Source organism: Rhinopithecus roxellana, chromosome 18, assembly GCF_007565055.1.
Source record: "Rhinopithecus roxellana isolate Shanxi Qingling chromosome 18, ASM756505v1, whole genome shotgun sequence".
In the NCBI taxonomy this organism is placed as follows: domain Eukaryota; kingdom Metazoa; phylum Chordata; class Mammalia; order Primates; family Cercopithecidae; genus Rhinopithecus; species Rhinopithecus roxellana.
This window is the reverse complement of record NC_044566.1, coordinates 54,647,968-54,673,648: the sequence shown is the minus strand read 5'-3', so window position 1 is coordinate 54,673,648 and position 25,681 is coordinate 54,647,968. Positions and strand designations below refer to the sequence as shown.

The 25,681-nt window shown below is 35.4% G+C and overlaps 1 protein-coding gene across 7 annotated transcripts in view; it reads right to left on the bottom strand.

Moving 5' to 3' along the window:
- TRPC4 (transient receptor potential cation channel subfamily C member 4) overlaps positions 1 to 24,572 on the bottom strand; it is a 228,775-nt gene extending 204,203 nt beyond the window's left edge. For all 7 annotated transcript variants that reach the window (XM_010383057.2, XM_010383061.2, XM_010383063.2 and 4 more), the window contains exon 1: positions 23,633 to 24,572. The gene's annotated coding sequence lies outside the window, so the exon portion shown is untranslated. The remainder of the gene's footprint in view (positions 1 to 23,632) is intronic.
- Positions 24,573 to 25,681: the final 1,109 nt, after the last annotated feature.

Genomic DNA, 25,681 nt, shown 5'->3' with positions numbered 1-25,681 from the left:
GCCAACCAAGAATACTTTACCAAATAAAGCTATGTTTCAGAAATGAGAAAGAAACAAAAACTTTCCCAGACAAACAAAAGCTAAGAGCATACATCACCACTAGGCGTGCTTTATAGGAATTACTAAAAGTAGTTATTTAAGGTGAGTTGAAAGGCTACTAATGAATAATTAAAATAACATTTTAAAATTTAAAAAAATCTCAATGGTATAAGTAATATGTGGTCATACTCAGAATTCTCTAATATTGTAAGAGTGGTGTGTAAAGCAACTTTATCTCTACTAGGAGAATTAAAAGACAAAACTATTAAAAATAATTTCAGCAACAATAAATTGCTAAGAAACACAAATTACAAAAATGAATGTAAATTTTGACATTAAATTAATAAAAAGTATGTGTGAGGGTGTGAAAGTGTACAATCTTTGTATGGAATGAAAAGCAAGTTGTTACCAGCTTAAAGTAGTCTGTTACATGAAATTTTCTGGTAATCACTTAGCAAAAGCCCACAGTAGTTGCACAAAATACACAAAGAAATTGTTCAAAGCATACCACCACAGAAAACCATCAAACCATAAATAAAGACAGAAAGAGAAGAAGAAGAAAATGGACATATAAAATAATCAAAAGAAAAATTTAAAAATGCCAGCAACAAGTTCTTACATACCAGTAATTACCTTAAGTGTAAATGGATTAAATTCTTCAATAAAAAGACAGAGATTGGCTGAATGGATTAAAAAACAAGATCCAACCATATTTTCTTGTAAGAGACTCACTTTACTAGTACAGGTGCACATAGATTAAAAGTGAAATGATTGGAAAAAAGTATTTCACACAAATGGAAATCAAGAGAATAAGAGTAGTTAGACAAAATAGACTTTAAGTCAAATGTTATTTTAAAAAGACAAAAAAGGTTATTACATAATAATAAAGGTATTAATTCACCAAGAAGAGATAACAATTGTATGTATATATATGCACCCAGCATCTGAGAACATAAATATATAAAGCAATTATTAAATTATCTAAAGAAAGAGGTAGACTACAATACTATAACAATAGGGGACCTCAATACTCCATTTTTAAAAATAGAGCATCTAGACAGAAAATCAATAAGGGAACATGGACTTGAATTATACTTTAGATCACATGTACCTGACAGAAATATCTAGAATATTCTACTCAACAGCAACAGGATTCATGTTCTTCTCAAGTGCATATGGAACATTCTCCAGGACAGATGACATATTATGTCACAAAACAAATCTTAACAAATTTAGGAGAACTGAAATCATATCAAGTGGTTTTTCAGAGCACAGTGATATAAAATTAGAAATCAATAATAGGAAAAATCTAGGAAAATACACAAGCATGTGGAAATTGGACAACATGCTCCTAAATAACCAACATGTCATAGTGTAAATCAAAAAGGAAAAGGAAATTTAAAAATACCTTGAGACAAATTAAAATGGAAACACAACATGCCAAACCTATGGAATGGAGCAAAGGCAGTCCTAAGTTGATGAATATCCCAATTTCCCTAATTTGATCAATATATAATTTATAGATGTATCAAAACACAATGCACCCTATGAATATGTATCATTCTGTCTCAATGATTAATGAAAATAAAATAAATATTTTAAAAGGGGAAGTGGAGATTGCAACAGCATGGAGAACATTATGCTAAGTGAAATAAGCCAAGCAAAGAAAGACAAATACTGCATGATCTCACTTACAGGTGGATAAAGTGGACCTTATGAAGTCCACAAATATATACAGTGAACTCATAAAGTTGAACTCACAGATATAGAGTAGAATGATGGTTACCAGAGGATAAGCATGGAAGCTGAAAGAAATGGGGAGCTGATGACCAAACAGTACAAAGTTTCAGATAGATAGGAGGTAAGGTTTTGGGATCTATTGCACATAAGAGCGATTATACTTGATAATAATGTATGATACATTTCAAAGTACAGATGGTCTCCAACTTACAATGGTTCAAGTTATGATTTTTCAACTTTACATGAGTTTATTACCTTTTAGCCTTATAATATTTTCGACTTAGATAAGTTGATGAGTTAGATGGACATAACTCCATCAAAAGTTGAGGAGCATCTGTAATAGAGGACATTTTAAATGTTTCACCATAAATAAGATGATAAATATATTAATTAGTTTGACCTAGATATTATACATTGTATACATGTATCAAGACATCATATTGATTACCTTAAATGCATAAAATTATGATTTGTCAACCAAAAATATTATTAATAGCAAAAATGTACAGTATATCTTTTGTCCATTAAAAAACTTTAATATAAAAACCATTGTATACAAACTGCTATCACAACACCATCCATAGAACATTATGACAAAAAGAGATAGCAGACAGTGAAGGAAAACTGGAGGGGAAGGAATTCAGATTCCTGACTTATTTATTCATTCATAATCATTCTTGACGCCTGTAAGAGCACATGGATAGAGGGCAAATCAAGATGCAGACAGAAGTGAGCAGGCCTTGAAGTTTCCACTGAGAAGACCAGAATCAGAGCAAAGTAGGTCTCTCCAACATTACACACACACACACACACACACCCTCATCCCATCATCTGGAGAAAGACAAGCCTAGTTAGGAGCTGACCAAAAGGTTACTGAAATTATTATCCAAGAACAACTTCAAGCAGACCAGGGAAATCTGTGAGAAGGCGGTCTTGATCATCAGTACTCATGAAAGAAAAGTGGCATAATGCCTTTCTGTCAAATATAAAAGGTATGTGGGGAATAAAGAAAGCACTGACATTTGAAAGAATTAATTAAGAACTAATGTGCTTTTATAGATCTATGGAGTAGAGATGAGGTGATCTTTTGAGGCTGAGTTTAAGAGACTGTCAACATCTGCTCTTTCTTCAAAAACTATCTTGGGTATACATAACATGCCTAAAGTCCTGCAGATGGTACCCTACAACTCTTAAGCAGGTCTGATTATCTTTTTTTCCAGATGTGACAGGACACTTGCTGAGATCCCACCACTGTCCATTGCCAGGACCAAGATTCCCACAGTTAGAAGAAATCTATGAGCTTCCTGGGAAGGAGGTTGAGTATGCATCCATGGAGACTCAGGCCTTTCATAGAAAGGAAGCTCAGAGGTGAAATGTGATTCTGGATTACTATGCCTTCTAGCTTATCCATGTCATTGTCCCAACTGACATGGAAACTGTGATTCATCTATACCATGAAATACTACTGAGCAATAAACAAGAATAAGTTATTGATACAAACAACAACTTGGACGAATCTGGGTGCTTGTGTTTAAGATGTTCCAATGGAAAGGATGCCTGGCTGTGAGGTGGGTTCTCCTGAAGCTTGTTTTTGACCATGCAATAAACTCCTTCCCATGGTGGTAGATGTAGTGTTGAGGAAAAAAGTCACAACCATGGCATCAGACTTTGGGTTGAGGGACAGTTTAAGAATGTCAGTCCAAAATACAAATGGAAACCTCCATTCTTGGACATGACCAACCAGCCACTGAGTCTAGAATTTCATCTAAATCCACACTAACTTCTGAACAAACCTAAATGAATTTTCACTCAGACCATCCAACGGGGTCTCATTGTGCCTAAAACAGATCTTAAACTGGAAGGGATTGTGGAAAACAAAAACAAAAACAAAAATATGGATTCTTCAGTCTCAGAATGTTCAGCACTGACAACCTAATTTTTACTTCATCAGGCTGGAGCTGAGACCATGCTGTGTTGGGAGCCTGTGTTGGGAAGATGGCATTTCTCTCATTCACTCCTGCATCCTCTGGCACAGATTAAAATTACAGTGCATGTTAGAAACAAACATAGAATACAATCCACATCTCACAGAGTAAATAAGGTCTAATTTGGATTATATGAAAACTACCCAATATATTAACCATAAGCTGTAACAATACTGATGGTTAAATCAGAAACAATGTCTCACAGGCAGTTTTGAATGATACCTTAAAATCATGTGATCTGGGTCTAATATAGTGTTTCCCACATCTGCAGAGCACCTTTAATAAAATATATTCTATCAAGATTTATAGGCAATTTTAGCAAAAACAGTGAAAACTGTAACACATGCAGTAGTGAGCTGTAGTACCTTCCAATCCTTTTATAATGGACATCAAATAATAGAAACGGGGATTACTCAGAAAACCATAGGCCTGAAACATGTCACCTCAATGAAGAAGAGGTTAAATTGCTACTGCCTCTACTTCTTGTTCAGTTAATAGTGTGTTTGCTATTAAATAAGAAAGAGCTCTTAGTTGGAACTCAGTTACAAGTAATTTGTGCCAGATTAATAGTTTTATCTACAATTTGTTATTTTATACAAAACAGCTTTAAATGGTTGTTTAATTCCTGATGTGAAAGATGGTAATTTGGCAAGAATAATATTACTTCTGTGACAATAAAAAATCACTGGCTAAAGATTCTAAAACATTTTTGTTTTTGCTGTATTCATCTCTCTATGGGTACAATTATATATCTCTACTGTGCCATATGAATATAATTTTTTCTTTTAAACATTTTGACTAAATGTCTCAACATAAAAATTAAGATATAAAAGAAGAGCTTATGCTTTTGACTATGATTCTGTAGTGAATTACCACTCCTTCTGAAAACAATTAGACGAGCTGAGTAAATATAAATAAATATGAAAATAAATTGACTTTTCCTAACAAAGAGTTGCAGAGCTAGCTAGGACTTGTGGAACCAATATCCCAGATAGGGGGAAACCACACAGAAATGAATTGACCTTATACAAGCCATATTTGCTCTCAAGGCATTTGTCAAGGCAACCAGAATACGTATTTCTCATGTCCTGGTGAAAAGGGATACAGATAAAAGTATGTGCCACACCAAGGCATTTGTTAAAATCTTATTGTTTGCAGAGAAAGAAGTAAAACACTTATCAGCAAGCTGCCGAAAATTAGGGCAGAGTATTCAGCAATCTCTCACACACAAATGAGAAGATAAAATTTATTATTCTGGACTCTGCAGGAAGAAAAGGCCTTATTAAAGAGTCAAGGCCCACAGGCCCCACGGGTCCTACAACATAGGAACAGGGTCATACAAGGAGTACGTAGAGTCTTGTAAAATCTTAAAATTAGTCTCCAGTCATTCCAGCCTGTGATTGGATTAGATGATTTACTCTTATCCTATTTGCCTTCCAGTAGATAGGATGTATTCTCTCTAAAGGAGGATAACAAAACTTCTACAATTCTTGATACACATTTTTCACTTTTAAAAAAAAAGTATGATACATTTTAATTTAAAAATTCTTAATAAACAGACCAGCACAGAACCCTGTTATTGGAGTTATCAGCCTTAGACTTTCAACTAAATGTGATATTCAAGAATATTCAGAAATTAGATGAGAAATTGTAAAAATTTTATGAGATCTAAAATATAAGAAAATAAATCAAATGGAAACACTAGAAGTGGAAATTTCAATAAGTGAAATTATTAATTCAATAAATTAGTTTAAGAGGGTGGAGTAAGGTGATGGAATAGAAGCCGATACCATTCATATTCCTAACACCAAATTTTAACAACTATCTGCACACAAAAAAGTACTATCACAAGACACAAAAATCAGGTGAGCAATCAGTACCTAGTTTTAATGTTATATCATTGAAAGAGGCATTGAGGAGGGTCTGAGAGACAGTCTTAATTGCTGATACCACCCCTCCCCTATGCTATGTCAGTGGCCATACAGTGAGGAAAGTCTGTGCACTTGGAGGAGGGACAGCACAGTGATGGGTGGACATTACTTTGAACTCAGTGCTGCCCTGTAATAGTGGAGAGTAAGCCTTACTGGACTCAACAAGTGCCTGTGCACAGAGGGAGCATTTGGATTAGACCTAACCAGGTGGGAATTGCCTATCCCAGTGGTCAGAACTCAAGTTTCTGGGCAAGCCTTGCCATCATGGGCCAAAGTGCTCTGGTGTCCTAGGTAAATGTGAAAGGCACTTCAGAATGCAAGGACTAAAATTCCTAGTGCTAGGCTGGACTCAGAACCAGAGGACTAAGGTGACATGTGACCTGGAGAGACACCAGCTGAGGAGTTAAAGGAGAGCTTACGCCATCCTCCCCCAACCCAAGGCAGTGCAACTCACAGGAACAAAAGTGTTCCCCTTCCTTCTGCTTAGGGGGTGGAGAGTAAAGAGTAAAAAGGACTCTGTCTTGTATCATGGATACTCACTCAGCCACAGTAGGAGAGGGTACTGGGCAGAAGCATTCAAGGCCCTAGCTCCAGATAACATTTCTAGACACACTCTGGGCGAAAAGGAAATCCATTGCTTTTATGAAACAACCCAATTCTGGCACGATTCATCACCTGCTATCTAAAGAGCTCTTGGGCACTGAATAACCAGCAACAATCCCCAGGGAGTACACGATGGGCCTTGGGCCCTGAGATGTGCTGGCTTCAGATGTGACCCAGAAGATTCCCAGCAATGGTGGCTATTATAAAAGACTTCCATTTGAGAAAAGCAGAGGGAAAAGTAAGGGGAATTTTTCTTGCTCTTTAGGTACCAGCTTGAACACAGTGGGGCAGTGCAATGAGCAGGCACTTGGGTTCCTTGAGTCCAGGCCTGGGCTCCTAGCATTTCTTGGCCTGTCCTGGGCCAGAAGGGAGCCCGCTACCTTGAAGGGTGAATCGCAGGCTGTGCAGCATTTACCACAAGCTGTCTAAAGAGCTCTTGGGCATTAAGTGAACATTATCAGTGGCCTGGCAGAACTCCACCATGGGCCAGTGGTGGTGATGCCCACCAGATGAAGCTCCTCTGCCTGTGAAAAGGGAAAGGAAGAGTGGGAAGGACTTTATATGTGGTCTGACTTTCACCTTAGCTGCAGTAGAATGGAACGTCAGGCAAATTTCTAAGACTTTTGACTCTAATCCCCGACTTCCAGAAACCATCTCTGGAGTCACTGAGAGCCTGGGGAATCTCACTGCCCTGGAGAAAAGAACACAAACCTGGCCTGCTGATTGTGGAGGCCTAGAACTTTGAGTGAACATAGGTGGTAGCCAGGTGGCAGTTACAGCAGGCCTTGGGCAAGACCCAGTGCCGTGCTGGCTTCAGGTCTGATCCAACACAGTCCAGTGCTGCTGGCCACAGAAGTGCCTGCATAACCATACCCTCAGTTCCACCTGGGTCAGTCCAGAAAGAGAAAGACTCTTTTTGTTTAGCAGAAAGTAAAGAAAAGAATAACAGTCTCTTCCTGGTAATCCAGAGAATTATTCCAGATCTTATTAAAGACCACCAAGGCAGGACCTCAACAAGTCTGCAAAAATCTCAGTGATATTGGGCTTGTGGCCCAAGTCCCTGTGAATAGCTGGAAAGCCTTCTCAAGAAGGACAGGCAAAAATAAGTCTGGGCTGTGAAGACTACAAGAAACACCTAACTGTTCAATGGCCAGACAGCAAAGAACACCTATAAGCATCAAGAATATCCAGGAAAATATATGACTTCAACAAATGAAATACATAAGTCAGTGGGGACCAATCTTGGAGAAACAGAGACATGTGACCTTTCATACAGAGAACTCAAAATAGCTGTTTTGAGGAAACTCAAAGAAATTCCAGATAGCATAGGGAAGGAATTCAGAATCCAATCGTATAAATTTAACAAAGAGATTGAAATAATTGAAAAGAATCAAGCAGAAATTCTAGAGTTGCAAAATGTAATTCACATGTTGAAGACTGCATCAGAGTAACTTAATAGCAGAATTAATCAAGCAGAAGAATTGGTGAGGTTAAAGATAGCCTATTTGAAAATACACAGTCAGAAGAGACAAAAGAAAAAATAATAAAAAATGAGGTATGCCCTATAAGATGTAAAAAGTAGACTCAAAAGGCTGTATCTAATAGATATGGGTCTTACAGAGAGGCAGAGAAAGAGATACGGATAGAAAGTATATTCAAAGGGACAATAGCCAAGAATTTCCCAATCCTAGAGAAACATATCAACATTCAAATAAAAGAAGGTTATAGAACACCAAGCAGATTTAAACCAAAGACAACTACCTCAAAACATTTACTATTGAATTCCCAAAGGTCAAAGATGAAGAAATTATCCTAAAAGCAGCAAGAGAAAAGAAACAAATAACATACATGTGAGTCCCAGTACATCTGGCAGCAGACTTTTCAGTGAAAACCTTACAGGCCAAGAGAGAGTGGCATGACATATTTACAGTGCTGAATGAAAAATAAAATTATCATAGAATAGTATATCCAGCAAGACTATCCTTCAAATATGAAGGATAAATAAATACTTTCCCAGACAAACAAAAGTTGAGGGATTTCATCAACACCAGACCTGTCCTACAAGAAATGTTAAAGAAAGTTCTTCATTCTAAAAGAAAAGCATGTTAATGAGTAAGAAAAAAAAATCATCTAAAGGTAAAAAACTCACTGGTAATAGTAAGCACACAGTAAAATGCAGAATACAATAACACTGCAATTGTGATGTGTAAAAGTCTTTCTAAGTAGAAACACTAAATAATGAAACACTCACAAATAATAACTATGACAAATTTACAAGACATAGACAGTATAATATGACATAAAGGGAAACAATAGAAAGTTAAAAAGCAGAGAAATAAAGCTAAGTGTAGAGTTTTTATTAATTTTCCTTTTGTGTGTTTGTTTATGCAATCAGTATTAAGTTGTCATCAATTTAAAATACTAGATTGTAAGATAATATTTGCAAACCTCATGATAACTTCAAATTGAAAATCACACAACAGATACCCTGAAAATACAAACCAAAAACTTAAATCATAACATCACAGAAAACTAACTTCATGGAAAGAAGACAGTAAAAAAGGAAGAGAAGACCACAAAACAATTAGAAAACAAATAACAAAATGGTAGGTGTAAGTCTCCCATCCAAGTATTAACCAAGCCTGACCCTGTTTAGCTTCTAAATCAGATGAGATTGGGTGCATTCAGGGTCACATGGCTGTAGAATTAAGTCTCTATTTATCAATAACAACCTTGAATGTAAATGGAATAAGCTTTCCGATCAAAAGACACAGAATGGCTGAATGGATAAAAAAGTAAAACCCCATGATCTATTGCCTATAAGAAACACACTCTTATAAAGATACACATAGACTGAAAATAAGGGATGGAAAAAGATATTACATGCCAATGGGAATTTTTAAAAAGCAAGCAGGAGTAGCTATATGTATATCTAACAAAATAGATTTCAAGACAAAAACTGTAAGAAGAGATAAACAAAGTCATTATATAATATTAAAGGAGTCAATCCAGCAACAGGATATAATATATGCACCTAATTCTAGAGTACCCAAATAGAAAAAGCATATGTTATTACAGCTAAAGAGAGAGATAGACCTCAATACAATCACAGCTGGAGACTTAACACCCCACTTTTAGCACCAGACAGACCTCCCAGACAGAATATCAACAAAGAAACATTGGACTTAACCTGTGCTATAGGACAAATAGGCTTAATAGATATTTATAGAACACTTTATCCAAAATCTGCAGAACACACATTCCTTGCCTCAGCCCATGGATCATTCTCAAGAACAGGCCATAAGTTAAGTCACAAAACAAGTCTTTAAACATTCAAAAAATTGAAGTAATATCAAGCATCTTCTTTCATCACAATGGAATAAAACTACAAACCAATAACAGGAGGAATTTTGAAATCTATTCAAACACATGGAAATTAAATAATATGCTCCTGAATGACCAGTGCATCAATAAAGAAATTAAGAAGGAAATTGAAAGATATATTGAGACAATTACAATGGAAACACAATATACCAAAACATATGGGATACAGCAACAGCAGTACTAAGAGGAAAGTTTATAGCTCCAAGTGCCTATATCAAAAAGAGGAAAAACTTCAAATAAATGACTTAAGGATGCTTCTTACAGAACTAGAAAAGAAATAGCAAACTAAACCCAAAATCAGTAGAAAAAAAGGAATAATAAAGATCAGAGAATGTAAATGAAATTGAAATTAAGAAAAAAATACAAAAGATCAATGAGACAAGAAGTTTGTGTTTTGAAAAGATATACAAAACTGACAAACCTCTGGCCTAAGAGAGAAGATCCAAATAAATACATTTAGAAATGGAAAAGAAGACATTACAGTTGACATTGCAGAAATCTCAAGGGTCATCAGTGCTGTTATGAACAACTACATGCCAATAAATTGTAAAATCTAGAAGAAATGGACAAATTTCTGAACACATGCAACCTACCAAAATTGAACCATGAACAAATCAAAAAACTGAACATATCAATAATAAGTAATGAGATCAAAGCTGTAATAATAAAGTCTCGCAGTTAAAAAAAAAAAAAAAGCCCAGGATCTGATGACTTCACTGTTGAATTCTACCAAACATTTAAAGAAGAACTAATACCTATACTACTCAGACTATTCCAAAAAACTGAGGAGGAGGGAATACCTCCAAACTCATTCTACAAAGCTAGTATTACCCTGATACCAAGACCAGACAAAGAAACATTTAAAAAATGAAAACTGCAGGCCAATATATCTGATGAATATTGAGACAAAAATCTCTAGCAAAATATAAGCAAACTGAATTAAATGATACATTAGAAAGGTAATTTATCACGACCATGTTGGATTTATCCCTGCAATGCAAGGATGGTTCGACATACACAAATCAATCAGTGTGATATATCATATCAAGTAAAGGGTTAAACCATACTAAAGGGTAAAAACCATATAACCACTTCAATTGATTCTGAAAAAGTATTTGATAAAATTCAACATACTTCATGATAAAAACTCTCAAAAAACTGCGTATAAAAGCAATATACCTCCACATAATAAAAGCAATATTTGACAAACACACATCTAGTATCATAGAAATGGGGAAGAATTGAAAGTGTTTCTACTAAGATCTGGAACATGACAAGGATGCCCACTTTCATAACTGTTATTCAACATAGTACCTAAAGATTCCACCCTAAAACTATTAAAACTGATACACAAATTCAATAAACTTGCAGGATACAAAATTAATGTACAAAAATCAGTAGCATTTCTATATGCTAAGAGTGAACAATCTGACAAAGAAATAAAAAAGTAATCCCATTTACAATAGCCACACATAAAAATAAATACCTATGAAATAACCAAAGAAGTGAAAGATCTCTACAATTAAGACTATAAAACACTGATAAAAGAAATTAAAAAGGACACCAAAAATGGACAGATATTTCATTTTCATGGATTGGAAGAATCAATACTGTTAAAATGTTCACACTACCCAAAGAAATCTACAGATTCAATGCAATCTCTTTCAAAATACCAATGACATTCTTCACAGAAACTGAAAAAACATTCTAAAATGTATATGCAACCACAAAGACCCAGAATTGCCAAAGCTATCTTAAGCAAAAAGAACAGAACTGGAGGAATCATGTTACTGACTTTGAATTATACTATAATGCTATAGTAACCAAAACAACATGATAGTAGCATAAAAGCAGACACTTAAACAAATGGAATAGAATAGAGATCCCAGTAACAAATCTACACACCCCCAGTGAACTAATTTCCAACAAAGGTGCCAAAAATACACACTGGAGAAACGACAGTCTTTTCAATAATGATACTGGGAAACTGCATATCCATATGCAGAGTAATGAAACTAGATCTTTATCTCTCATCATATACAAAAATCAAATCAAAGTGGCTTAAAAATTTAAATCTGAGACCTCAAACTATAAAACCACTTCAAGAAAACATTGGAGAAACTCTTCAGATTATTGATCTGGGAAAAAATGTTTTGAGTAATACCCCACAAGCACAGACAACCAAAGCAGAAATGGACATATGGGATCACATCAAGTTGAAAAGCTTCTGCACAGCAAAGGAAGCAATCAACAAAGTAAAGAGGCTACCCACAGAATGGGAGAAAGTATCTTCAAACTACCCATCTGACAAGGGTTCAATAACTAGGATATATAAGAAGTTCAAACAACTCTATAGGTAAAAATCTAATAATCTGATAAAAAATGGGCAAAAGATTTTAATAGATATTTCTCAGAAGAAGACACACAAATGGAAAACAGGCATATGAAAAGGTGCCCAACATTATTGACCATCAGAGAAATGCAAATCAAAACTACAATGAGATATCACCTCACCCAGTTAAAATGGCTTCTATTCAAAAGACAGATAACAACAAATGCTAGAGGGGATATGGAGAAAAGAGAACCCTCATACATTGTTGGTGGGAATGTACATTAATATGACCACAATGAACAACAGTTTGGAGATTACTCAAAAACGTATAAATGGAGCTGCTGTATGATCCAGCAATTCCAGCAATCCCACTGCAGGGTATCTCAGTATGTCGAAGAGATAGCTACACTCCCATGTTTGTTTTAGTGCTTTTCACTATAGTCAAAATTTGTAAGCAACCTAAGTGTCTGTCAACAGATGAATGGATAAAGAAAATGTGGTACATATAAACAATGGAGTACTATTCAGCTATAAAAAAGCATGAGATCCTGTTATTTGCAACAACATGGATGGAACTGGAGGTCGTTATGTTAAGTGAATGCACAGAAAGACAGCACAGAAAGACAAGTATTACATCGTCTCACTTGTTTGTGGGATATAAAAATCAAAACAATTGAACACATGGAGATAAAGAGTAGAAGGATAGTTACCAGAGGCTGGTGTGGGTAGTGGTGTTTGAGAGGAAGTGCAGACAATGAGCACAAAAAATAGTTTGAACGAATAAATAATATGTAGTATTTGATATCACAACAGGGTGACTAAAGTCAAACTAATTTAATTTTACATTTAAAACTAACTAAAAGGGCATAAATGGATGGTTTGTAACATAAAAGATAAATGGTCAAGTGAACAGATACCCCATTTTCCATGGTGTGATTATTACTGACTGCATTCCTGCATCAAAATATCTCATGTACCCCATAAATACATACACCTACTATGTACCCAAAAAATAAAAAATAAAAAATATGCAAAATTCATAAATAAATCAGTTTAACTACAGATAGGACATGGTGAAAAAAAGACAATTCATAAATGGGAAGAGAGAGCTGTAAATAAAATATACAGATTACAACCCAGAGGACAAAAATAAATGGAAAAAGCATTAAAAGAAAAAGTAAAGTTTACTAGAACATGACATAGTGTAAAAAGCTATATACATCTTTATTTGGAGGTCTTAAGAAGGGAAAAAATGAAGGTCAAAGCTATATCTAAAGAGATAGTGACTAAAATTTTTCTAAAAGTAATGAAAGACAGGAAGCCATGCTTTAAAAATGGTCCAAATATCAAACAGTAGAAATAAAAGGACACCATCTAGACACATAATTGGATGACTGCTGATAATAAAAAAGTAAGAGAAAACATAAAAACAAGAAAAAGAAAACACACATTAACCTCAGAGAGCATCATCAGACTCACAGCTGACTTCTCAACAGAAATGGTGGAAGTTGAAAGTCAATTTAACAGCATTTTGAAAGTACTGAAATAAAATGAATTTTCAACCTAGAATACTCTAGCTAATGAAAGAAACTTTAAAAGTGAGGTTAAAACAAAAACATTTCAATCCCACAAAAATACAAAATTCATTGTCAACATACTCACACTGAAACGTATACTAAAGAGAACTCTTAATCTACCAAGATACATGTTGGTACTAGAAGGAATAGATGTCATCTAAAAACATATGATATCTGTAATTATAAAAAAAATAGAAAATGAAACATACTAATCATTATTTCTGGAAAAATAAAAATCATCTATCCAGCTCAGGCTCCCCACCCCTGCCCCCATGCACATGTGTTGGTACATAGAAATTATATATTTTAAAAGATAAACATACCATCCTCCAATTTATTTTAACTTACTTTAGGGTATGAAGTAAAGACAAAAATAGCTCATCAAACATATGGATAAATATTTTGCATTGTTTTGTCTTACACTTATATTTCTGGCAACTAGCAAACACTTTCAAAATACCATGCTGCTAAGAGTTTAGAAAAATGAACTGAAAGTATTTATTGCATGAATTAAAATTAAAATGTTAAACTGTTTTTAAAATGAACTATTAACTACGATTAACAATATCAGTAATATATCAAGTATTTTGCTATTTTAGACAGGACATTTGAAAATATTTGTATGGTGAATATTTTTAATATTTTTCCTTAGGATTATATTGGGCACTCATTTTAGTGTAAAACATTCAACCCCACCACCAACCATGTAATGATATTAACTTCATAATGCCCTAGAGAGAATAATAGATCATTTTTCTGAAGCACAATAGACTAAATTCAATGTGCCTTTTCCTGTACACAAAGGAACAATGTAATAACCTGAAATCTCCTTTAAATATTTTTGTTTAAGCCTTTCTTCATATAAAATTTTCTTAAATAGATTAGGAAGAAATGTCTATGTCCAACCTACGGAGAAGAAAGAAAACAGTAATGGGATTTCATCAGAAGGCATAATTTAATCAAGGTTGTAATTTCGTTTCACCATGAAAACATGATCTTACCACAATTTTATAAATGTTCATAAATACGCATGTTCACCATATGCACCACCTACATATGGAAGCACCCTGCTATGGTTGAGGCAGCAGGGAATGTGAATTCATATACGGCAGTTCCTCTGTCATAAGCATCCAATACATGAGGGAGTAGCCTTAGTCCCAGGTCCAATTAGACAATTGAAAATTCCCATTTGTAGGACTGATGGAGTGCTAGCAGCGTATAGTATTGAAGAAACAAAGGATATGTGAAACCTTTTCAGCAGTCGCTGTCTTCGGTTTACTTATGTATCTATTTCATTATATTTAAAATAATCCAGATAAATTTCAGGCAGACTCTGAAACCCTTCTAAAATCAGTTGAATTCCAGTGTATTTTATGAGTAGTTAGAGAGTCTCATTGATCACATTAAATATTTGACAATAATCCTTTCATATATCAAAGATGAAAAGATCTCATTTTGACTCTCAAAACCAGAAGCATTATAAGAAAGTAGATTATCTTTTAAAAACACTTCATTTAGATACACTGAAATGAATTAGGTTATATGCTTCATATATACTAGGTTATTCAAAAATTGATCATTCCAAGTGCTCAGTTTGTTTACTTTTTCTCAACTGGGTTGTATATTTACTTTGTAGATATTTACATTTTTAAAAAATCAGAGTCTAAAATGTTACAATTTAAAAATAGATCTTTTGCATTTGATGTTGGCAATAATTATTGCCATTAATTATTAATCTTTAAAAAGGTAATTTCCACTATTTAATTATATACAGTATTTCAATTACAGCAGTGTAGTAACTGGTAAAAAATGTGCTTAAGCAAGTTCTGCTTTAAGTTCTGGTTTTAGTGGTTCATTGCTAAATACAATAGAATGCAAAGCAGTTCTTATTCTTCAGGTTAAAATTGTTGACATTTTTATTTGATGGAAAAATATCTATCATAAACACTACTATAATGAAATGTTATTTATTAAAGCTTCTTTTATTCACGAAAGGGCAAAATCATTTGCTGGTTCACTTTGTTCCAAGAACGTGCTGGAGTGCTAAATGAAAATGTGCAGTTCAGCTCCAAGTAGCTTGCACATTACAAATCAAAATGTTAAGCTGTGAGGTTAAAATGAACCAGATAAGCAAATAACACTTTCCCTGATGCCAACATCTCTTTTTATACAGCACATGCAGAGGGACATATCTTTAAATGTTCTTTCTCCTTTATTTTAGAGGCTCTCAGATGCTTAGACGTAGGCACTCTAATTATTTTGCATGATAACCCTCAGAAAGGAAAAAATTCTGGCACTGTTGGTAGTCCTAGGAATGCAGGTTCCAATAATGGTTTTTGTAAAAAAGATTATTGTATCTAGTCCAGTCCCTTTTTTGTTTTCAAGATTAAAGGCCATGAGAAAGGTAGTCTATTTCTAGGTTTTCAATAGACTTAGCAGTAGACAGAGGAGCCCATGAGAAAACACTAACAATGGGCCCTGAGAACTCCTAGATTTCTCTAAAATTGATCTGACCTTATAGAATCTCTTAAGCCAAGGTCTCTACTGTCTCAAGAGAAAGGGGTAGGGTGGTGAGAATCCAGGTCATTACATCCCTCACTACAAAAGTGGCTTCTTAGGTTTGCCTCATTGGTTCCATGTGGGACAGGGCAACATGTAGCAACACCAAAAATCCAACCAGACTTTGCAAAACAACTTACCTCTTAAAATACATAGCCTGTGAACGGTAATTTCGTAGTATCTATGTATAAAAGCAAAACACTGTTTTTAATCCTGTCAATAATGCTATTTAAATTTAACAATGGATTTACAGTCATAAAAACTTAAGTCCTACTCTTATAGAAAACAATAATTAGTGGCAAAAAGGATGTATTTAGATTTATTCCACCATGGCCCAAAGTTTTTATTTTGTTCTGTTTTATCTTTTAAATGTCAAGTATAGACGCTACTCATTGTAATATAATTTATGTTATTTATTTAGTGAGTTCACAGTTGTCATGGGAAAGGATCAAGAGAAAATAAGGTTGCCAAATATGTTTTAGATAATACAGAATGCTGGAATATGATAAGAGGCTTATAAACGAACTTTTCTTAAAATATTAAAGAAAAAGGAAAATATGTCTTATTCATCTCTGTATCCTCAGCATCTAGCAGAGTGACTATTAAGGCCTCAGTCAAGTGTGTGCTTGTGTGTGTGTATGTGTGCATGTGTGTAGACAGAGAAATACACAGTCATGCATCACATAACAACATTTTGGTGAACGATGAACTGTGTATATGATGGTGGGCCCATAAGATTATAATACTGTATTTCTACTGTACTTTTTCTATGTTTAAATACACAAATATCTACCATTGTATATTTACAATTGCCCACAGTATTCACTACAGTAGCATGCTACACAGGTTTGTAGCCTAGGAGAAATAGGCTATTCCATATAGCCTAGGTATGTAGTAAGCTCTGCCATCTAGGTTTGTGTAAGTACACTCCGTGATGTTCGTGCAATGATGAAATTGCCTAATGATGCCTTTCTCAGGACATATTTGATGTATGACTGTACGATCATATAGAAAGATTTAGGAGGCCTACTTAGAAACATACTTTTAAATAAGATTGCCTTCCAAGTCATTCATTGCAAATCTAACCATTTTATAGGGACACTGATATATTCACAAACAAATCCTGTGGTCCTTTATGGGTTACTCTATACTATTCAATAATAATTTGTGTTTCACACTCAGAAGCAGTCTCCCACTCTTTATTACTTGTTATTTACTGTTATTACATGTATGTGTATATGTGTGTTTACACATATACACATATATGTATGTTGTATACACATATAAATTATATTCCTTTACATATTGGGCTGTAGATAAAATTAAAGAAGACCCAACTCTGCTTGTCAAACTGCAACTACCACAAAAGAACATTCATTTAAAGTGAGACCTCAATGTGATTCAGGGCATGCAGCTTCACTCTACCTTAGAATGAAAGGGATCTTTACATAAAAAGATACTCATGCTGTCATAAATGGCGAAGATGATTGTACATAAATCATGATATGCTCTCTGTTCTTCACTTCATGTACACTATGTCTATTGTGTCATCCCTCCATTGTATTTTGGGGGTTCATATTGGTGTATGAACCAAATTATTACAATTTTTATTATTACAATTATTACAATTATTATTATGTAACCAATTATTACACAAACCTAGCTACTTGAGTGAACAGTGTATTAAATTAAAGAGGTCGAGCATAGCAACTGACAACAGACCAATTCAATCATTTATGCATTCATTTATTTCACTCATCTATTCAAAAACACGTAGTCAGTGCTATTATACTACTTCTGTGAAAATGAAAATTACAGTGTATTATGAACTATGATCCTGGTATGCAAATTGTGTTATTTCTCCACTATCATTTAGAGATGAAATGCACTAAAAATATAGCAGAGTATCTGAACACTTTTCATAATCTTGATTTGTAAAAACTATCGTCAATGAAGTAGAATGAAAAAAGTTTTTTTAAATCCCTCATGCCACACACAATGGGACATCATGTACTGTCAAGTCTTTGAAATGCACTCTCAACTTACTTTCCAAATATCCTCACTCCAAAGAAGTCTCTGGCTTTCTTTAGTTCAGTAAGCATTCCTGAGAAATACTTGTATCTGTCCTCTTCCAACTCTAACTACTCCTCTCATAGTGTAATGGAATAAAAGCCCTTATTTAAGAATTCTGGCACGGTACCACTTAAACTGAAACACATTAATAACTGGTTATATAAATCCTATAAAAATGAGCATTATAGAGTGAGTAGTTGACTGAAAGTTAAGTTTATTGAATAATGGTGGGTAAATTATTTTTGTAACATAGGAAATAATATGGTACTCATTATATTGTATAAGTGCAACATTATCACGACTGGCATCATTATATAAATATATGCTAAAAATTTAGCCAAGTACAGTATTATGAAAGTATAAAATACATTAATTATGTCAATTATGAATCATAGTATTTATGGCACTCTAATTCAGTTACAAACTCACACAGTTTTGAAAATCCTCTGGTTTCCTTAAAAAAGTTTACTGTCTAGATCTGGAAACAGACCTCTACCAACCTGCAAGACAGAATATAACAAGCTCTTTGCTTGTATTTATACTTGGGACATCTGGAGAAATGAAGGAAACTTTAAAGGAGACGGTCATACTGGATTTAACTAGGCACTAACCAGGATTTAGTGTCTGAAGAACATTTTTACAGAAACAAAAAAGGTAGAAGTTATTCTAGACAGCGGGAACTTTGCCAGAAAATGTAACAAAAATGAAAAGCGTACGCATGTGCCATTCATCTATTGATTCAATTATTCATTTACTAATATTCAACAAATATCTACTGAATGGATAATATTTAAGTGATAATTTTTGTAATGGCATTACATATATGTAAAGAAATTATTCCTTCAACCTCAATGTCAATAGGTTTTGGACACAATCTCGTCAGCGCAAATGCTTATATATGCTTAGTAAGTATCATGACAAATTTGTTAAGATTTGGCACCAGCTAATCGATGTCTTTTGGGATGCATGAATGAGAGCTCCTCTCAAATACCAAGGGACACTACAATAATTAGAAAATCAAAATTTCAGATAAAACTAAAACAAATACACTTGTCTAGAAATTTTACATAACATTGATAAGATGTAGTATAAACCTAATATGTCTTAGCATGACTTCTTTTTAATAAAGACATTTTATTACCAGCTTACAAATGTTCAAAAGTTTGGAATGATAACTTTTTATTTATAAATTATAAGCTCATGAATAGTTCTAAAAAAATATAATCTTGAACTTCGTTCATAAAAACAAACTTTTTTCTTTTTACATGTACTAGATGTATATTTAAGAATATGAAAGGAAGTCATTTTGAGATCATCCTGCTCAAGACAAGTAGCTTACCTCTTGCTCTGCTTCAAAGCTGATAGAATTTTAACAGACTGTTTCAAATTCTATCCCCATTATGGGGACAGTTGTTTATGTTCCGATGCTATATTTTTAAAATTCAAGAAATAAATAACTGAAAAAAATGAATTTATGAACCTTATTAAAAGATTATTGATTGTATCTTAGAAACCACAGGAATTAAGTAAAAAGAGTGTAGACTTTACTCTCAGGTAGATGTAGTACCTGATAGTGAAGGGATTTGATATACTTCAAATCCTGCCTTCCCACAAAGCAATTTTGTGATTTTCATAAATTTCATCTTTCTCGGATTGTTAAAATGTGATAATACTTCAGTTTCAAGGTAGATGTTAAGATAACAATGAAAAATAGCTTTCTTTTTCAAAGTTTCTTGCATAGCACCAAGTGTACATTAAATTCTCATAAATATTGGCCCATTTTCTCTCGTTTCTTTTTTCACAATAGGTCCTGTTTCAGGTAAATTTCAACTCTTGATAGTATTTGTTTGACATAATTACTCATGGTGACTTTTTCGACATATTTCAAAATCTAACAGCAAACTACAGATAGAATATAATTAATGAATATCTGATTCATTTCATTTCACTGTCATTTCTCAAAGACAATGCAGTGTGCTAGATAAAGCTATCAAGGCATATTTTTTAATTAATGTTTTAATTAACATCTCTAATTTTATATGTAACACTGTGTCCATGTGTCATCTAGTGTCTCTCAAGAAGTCATTATTCTATGACACTGCTATATTTCTAAAAAGACAGATAAAATATACATTAATATTAATAGGATATTACATACAGTTTAGTTACAATAGTAGATCAAGTTCTGAAACTATTTCTTTCTTATCCTATTAAAACTAAACAATTTTCAGGAGGGTCATTTAGATTTTTTAAACATTTAGATACAGCACTTAATTTGCTAAATAGTTTATGAAACCACATGGTTTTGAATTAATACATTTTCAATGCTCTTGCCTTTAATTTTCAGTTTCCCAAATAAACGGTGTCTTTCCCTAAATGTATTTTTTGCATCATAAAGTTATTTCAGTAATACTAATGTTCTCAAAAATTAGGTCTATATTTGTGCTGATTAAAAAGACACAGTCATGATATTATATCCCTGATCAAAATATTCTCAAATCTCTTAAAATATTGAGGTGTCAACGCCTCTGGAAGGGTTAGAAATAGAAAACATGAGGAGTAAGATAGTTCTAAATCAACTCTTCATTATAACTAGATAGAAACAAATTCCCAATTAAATTTGGGTTGAATCAAACCAGTTTTAATATTTTTTTTGGGGGGAGTATAGGGTATAATTAGGTGAAAAAGCAAAGATTTTACTTTGAACTGTCTCCTCTCAACCTCATTTTTAATGAGAACCAAATAATCATGGTGGGGTTTCCATAGGCATTAAAGAGGTCAATAACACTGGTTTCAAATGAGTCCAGACAATTCAATTTCTAAAGTCAAAGTGCACATTAGAATTTGATTTCATAAACTATATGGCAATGATGGTTTTGGAAAAATGAAAATTTAATAGTTTATTGTATTTTCCCTTTACCTGACATTATTTTCAAAAATACAACAATCATATTTTCATAAAATATACAGTTCCTAATTTTATAGTTCTAGCTACTGGTTAGTATTTCTCATAAATCTATCTTTAGTTATATATCTATATTAACTTTAAGCACTGATAGTTACAATATTTACTATTGAACAAATGTGTGCATATTTTTATTTTTGTTCCAATACATGCGTAGATCAGAAAAGAGAAATTATTTCAGTTTTCAGCTGCTAAATATAATGCTGATCATCTGAACTGCCATAAATAATCCTGGCAATTAAACATACAGGTATAAAAATATAAGACTATTTCAAAAAACACATGTTTAAAAGTATTTTTAATTCAGTGGGGGTTAAAATCAGTGCATCTTAAAGGGGGTTATTATATTTCAATACAAATGTAATTATGTTTTTCACAGGGTACGCTGATAGCATTTGACTAGATGATCAGATACGTTTATTACTTTGAAATCATAAAAGAAAAATAAAAAATAATGATTGTCATTGTTTCTTTCATCTACAATTAGGAAACAGCAATTTTTCTAAGCTTAGTTATTACAGTGAAGTTTTTAATAACATCTAGTTCACAAAAGTATTGATAGACACAGCCATCCAAATATTGAAAAATAGCCAATCTAACTTCCAGATTCCTTACCAATTAAAATGATGTAATAGTTTATAAACATAAGTTGTTGTTTTTTAATATTTATTTAGCTTTGGTTTCCTAAATGAGGATGTTGAAACAGGTAATTTTCAGTCCTATAGATGGCTGTAGTTCTCCATGGAGCATAAGTTAGAAAGTTAGTTTGAAATGTGTGTATAGAATAAGACATTAAAATTTCCTCTAATGAGAAAGAATAAAATGATTGCTTCTGTTACTTCTTCTTAATACAAAGTATGAATTGATTAAGGTTATTTTATATGAAAAGTTATTTGGCCTCTTACTGGTTGAATAACTAAAATAGCTATAAAATTCATATAAAACTTTAACTCTGTCATGGACTTATTTATACATTTTTATCTTGACCTTTTGGAAATAAGTGCAACAGAAAAATAAATTATATAACAATTACAAGATTTTAAAGATTATAAGTAATGAAAATCTAGTCCAACTCATATATCTTTCAGAATGACCAGTAAGCAAGAAAATTGAAATTGATCTTATTGCTTTTTTTTTCCCCTTAAACATTTAAGGAGGATATTTTATGGACAATAGTGTCCAGGTGAATAAAAGTAGGCGTTATAAATGTAATTTTAAATAGCAAACCCAACACAATGAAAAAGATTTCAGCATTTTAACATCTCCGCCCACCCTTACTCTTAATGTCTAATTTAGAGTTTTACCAAAAAACACCCCCAAACCAAAAATACCCTCCAGTAAACCTTTTTGTTAAAGAATTTGTAATATTCTTGGTGTTGTGATTATGTACTGTGAAAGGAAAGGCAGAAATTATATGAGCCCTGAGAGGCGGTGTTTTATTAAAACTGAAAAAGTTTTACAAGTCTGTCTTTTTTTTTTTTTTTTTTTTTTTTTAATTAAACAACTAAAGCTTCCTTCTGTCTCCTCCTACTCCTTTGGCTTGGTGCTTACTCCTTAAGCAACTTGCTGCATTTTATAGCTATGGAATTTCACTGGGAAGGACCTCCCTAAGAAGCCATGTGAACAGGGATACACCATAGTGGATACACCATAGTGAATGCAGGCAGACAAGATAAGAGATCCCTTTCCTCAGCTCTCCTAAACCCTCGATGCCTTTCCAGTATACTCCTGTCTCTAGTCACAAAAGGCAGCTGAGTTCACAGCTGGAACAACAAGTTGTGCAGTGAATCCCAGTGATTTAACCAAGTAGCAAACCGGGTCATGGGCTTCATTGGCTTCATTGGAATCTCGGTTGCCAGGCGAACTAGGAATCACTAGCCTGGGTCGGGCAACACGGATAAAAGTGTTTCTGTTTCTTGACAGAGAATGAAAATGACGCAGAATGTAATCGATCGGTAGAATACTGATCACTTTACTTCCTTTGTGCCCCTACTTTAAGTGCCAGAGAGCTAAGGCCTCACTTATATGCACCCAGGTGCCCCCGAGATCTCCATTTTCCCCAAATGCATAAAAGGCTAACAGCGGCCACATTCCCCAGCACCACGGCGTGGCTACAGCGCCTTTGTTTACCATATAAGTCACACCGGGGGTTCACTCCTCGCCCTCTCCCCTGCTTTAAAGCCGAGTGCGGTGGAAGACTGAGAAGCACCCCCAAACTCCTGGTCAGCCCGAGTCAAGCACCGAAAGCTTCACAGATTTTTTTTCCTGAGCCTTGAAGAGAAACCATACAGCCAGAACCTTTTGAACTCGTAACCCCCCAGGGATGTCCGCCTCCCAGAAGAGAGCCGGCTTCCCAGGCAGCTTAGGAAACTTAACCGAGATCCCAGAAAGAAGGCGAGGTGTAGCTCCGGTCGAACGGAGCTCCGAGGCGACATCCTCTTTACCTGCAAAGTTGCAATCTTCGAGCTGAAGTGATGGGATCCGGGGACGGACGGCGCGGGTGCCGTGCGGGGTGAGAGCACGCCCGGCAAATTCCGATGGAATTCCCTTAGTCGCTGCCGAGTTTTGGAGCATTCCAAGGAAAAGGAACGAAGCTGGAGCCCACGCAGCTGGCACCGAACTGGGCGGAGTGAGGATGCTCTGAAAGCGAAGCCATGGGAGGCGGGGGAGGGGCGGCCCGGGAGGGGGAGGTAAGCGCCAGGGGAGGAGAACCTCTCCCACCCCCGCCCTCACCGATCCCTCTGGATAAAGTTAAGAGTTCCCACGGCTGATAGCGGATGAGCCCAGAGAAAGGCACCCCGCCTTCCGTCCCTGGCGGCTGCCCGGCTCGGGGTCCGCACAGACCGCGCTGGAAAGGGATAGTCCGGGAAGATGCGCGTCCCACGCACCACACTGCTTGGAGGTGGAGGAGACCCGCGCGCTGGCAGGAGCTGACGCTCTGTCCCCAACTCGTCCCCCTCGAATAACTTCCACCTACCGGGGCCAACTACTTGAGGTCAGCCAGTGGGCAGGGGAGCTCACTACCAGCCAGCCGTCATCCAGCCAGGTCGGTGGCGAGAATCTACCCTGTGGCCCTGGATGCAAGCCAGACACACCTCCAGTCTTAGGGCGGTCTCCGCAGGCGTGTTGGACTTCAGTGCGCTCCGACACCTAGCTTTTGAATGCCCTGCTCCTAGCCTGGTCAACAAGCACCTATGCAGCCCGCCACCCGACTGGAAGAAAGTAGCCCCCTGCAACTCTCAAAGCTTCTCCCACTCCCGCTTCTCTGGGCGCCTGGCACCCCCTCTCCTGTCCTCAAGGTGTCAGACTTCCCTTGCAAGAGCTGAAGGATGCGGCTTGCCACTAGTGTCAACAATCGAAACAGTCGCAACGAATAAATGATGAGCCACAGCGTTCCAACCACCCCCACCCAGTTTGGTGTTTCCAAAAGGCATAGGAAATCAGCAAGTTTCCACCAAATATACCAAAACCCTAAGACGCGAGCCAGCCTAAGGGTGCAAAGTTCTGCGGCCGCAGGTAGTGTGCGTGTGTGCGAGTGTGTGTGTGCGTTACTGGTACCAGCTTACTGAGAGTGAGATTTCAAGATAAAGGTTATCTCTTGTCCAATCTCGTTAGTGTTCACACATGAAAATAAGATGAAAGTACAGAGAGGAATACACACACAGAAACCACACATACACGCTATTGGCAAAGTTGGCAATAACTCTTGCTGTAACTGCAACACGGTGATTCCCAGCTTGTCACTCAGAAAGGCTTAATTGGTTGTGACCCAATGACCCAGAGAAAGACAGAGTTCATGTGTAAGATAGAGAGTGGAGCCCCTGAGGAATCCTAGCTGGCAACTACCCTCCTGGAGACTCTGTTTCTACCGGATTTCCGTTGTTTTCTGAAAGCCCTGAGATTAGCTGCTGGTCTCTGATTGTATTCCAGCAGATGCCTGATTCCAATTTACGCAAAAGCTTAGGAGCAACCCTTTTCTCCTGTCCCAACTACGTTGTTACACCTGGGAAGCTGTGATGTGTCGACTGCAAGGAGGACCAGTTTCTTCCCATGGAATATTCCCAAGGAACATAAACCAACAAACTGGCATCCATATTCAGACTCTAAAGCACAAAATTAAAGAATTTCCTTTTTTATCTTCCCCTACCCACTTCAGAGTTCACATGAGTTGAGGTTTTTGTAAGTAGTTTTCACATGAGTAAAGAGGATATTACCAGAGATCACTCTGGGGTAACTGTGCATGCTGCGTTTTTTTTTTTTTTTAAGTCATTTTTCTTATTTGTTAATTTATCTTTCTCCCTGCCTAACTGCTCCTGTATGGGTTTATTCCCAGCTTAGCTAGACCCCTATTCTAAATTTCTGAGAGCACTACCTCTAGTCCTTCCCAAAATACTAAGGTACATTGAGATAAGCCTGGTTTCTACAATGCTTCTGCAGTAAACAAAAGAGAGAACAACTAAAAGGTTTTTTTCCTTTCCTGAAACTCTTTTTAC